The sequence below is a fragment of the Sinocyclocheilus anshuiensis genome, unplaced genomic scaffold, assembly GCF_001515605.1.
Source record: "Sinocyclocheilus anshuiensis isolate Anshui unplaced genomic scaffold, SAMN03320099.WGS_v1.1 scaffold979, whole genome shotgun sequence".
Taxonomy (NCBI): Eukaryota; Metazoa; Chordata; class Actinopteri; order Cypriniformes; family Cyprinidae; genus Sinocyclocheilus; species Sinocyclocheilus anshuiensis.
Window position 1 is genome coordinate 1,134,432 of NW_015544223.1, and position 1,370 is coordinate 1,135,801.

The 1,370-nt window shown below is 28.8% G+C and overlaps 1 protein-coding gene across 1 annotated transcript in view; it reads right to left on the reverse strand.

The window, feature by feature from the left end:
• The window catches only part of ascc3 (activating signal cointegrator 1 complex subunit 3), a gene marked incomplete at its 5' end in the record, with an annotated part of 88,994 nt that overhangs the window by 1,924 nt on the left and 85,700 nt on the right, over positions 1–1,370 (reverse strand). The gene's annotated exons all lie outside the window — the stretch shown is intronic.

The following is a 1,370-nucleotide window of genomic DNA, read 5'->3' on the forward strand; positions in this document are numbered from 1 at the left end:
TATAAACAGAATTTTTCTTACATATATACATGCATGTGTTTGTATTTATATATACATAATAAATATACACAGTATACACACATATATTATGGAAACAAAAACTTTTATTTCGGATGCGATTAATCGCGATTAATCATTTGACAGCACTAGTATTATCATTACAATTTTAAATAGCTGTTTTCTATTTGAATCTATTTTAAAATGTCATTTATTTCTGTGCTCAAATCTGAATTTTCAGCATCATTACTGCAGTATTCAGTGTCGCATGATCCTTCAGAAATCAGTATAATATGCTGAAGAAACATTTCTTATTATTCCCTAGTGAAAAATAAATATACTAAAATGTATTTGAAATACATGTAATTCATGCTAAGTATACTACAAATACATTTACATATTTATGTACGTAATAAAAGTACCCTGCAATTGCACTTTTGGAATACTTTAAGTCTGCTAAATTTGAACAACGGATTTTGTACTTTATGCACTTTATTTGTGAAAGTAGTGCTGAAGTCCAACTAAAGATACACTTAAGTATATGTGACTTAACTTAAGTGTCAATTCGACTTAAGCTGAATAAATAAGCTTTCCATTGATGTATGGTTTGTTATGATAGGACAATATTTGGCCGAGATACAACTATTTGAAAATCTGGAATCTGAGGGTGCAAAAAAATCTAAATATTGAGAAAATCGCCTTTAAAGTTGTCCAAATGAAGTTCTTAGCAATGCATATTACTAATCAAAAATGAAGTTTTGATATATTTACGGTAGGGCATTTGTTAAATACCTTCATGGAACATGATCTTTACTTAATATCCTAATGATTTTTTGCATAAAAGAAAAATCGATAATTTTGACCCATACAATGTATTGTTGGCTATTGCTACAAATATACCCCAGCGACTTAAGACTGCTTTTGTGCTCCAGGGTCACATATTTGATTGTGCTAAAGTGGAACTATTGCCAGTATACCTTAGGTACACTTTAAATATCTTGCATTTAAAGACTGATATTATTCAAAGATCATATAGTGACATTAAAACACATTTCAGGCTTAATATTAAGAAATGTGCATTGTGCACAAGTAGTACTCCAAATAAAGTTTAATTATAATTTTTATATCAGTAAGTCTTGAGCAATATGTGCGTAAATACGTTAATAGATTTGAACTATACTTAGTATGAAAAATGTATTTTAAATATATGACTTTTTTTTACTAGGGTTATCAATGTTGAAAACAGCTTTTGCTGAACTTTCTGAATAAAAATGTTGCCTAGTGGCATATAAAGCAGTACATTCCAACAAAATATCCTTTATAGAAAGAGGGGTCTGAAAAGAAAAAAAAATGTTGGTGGTACATCATATTTC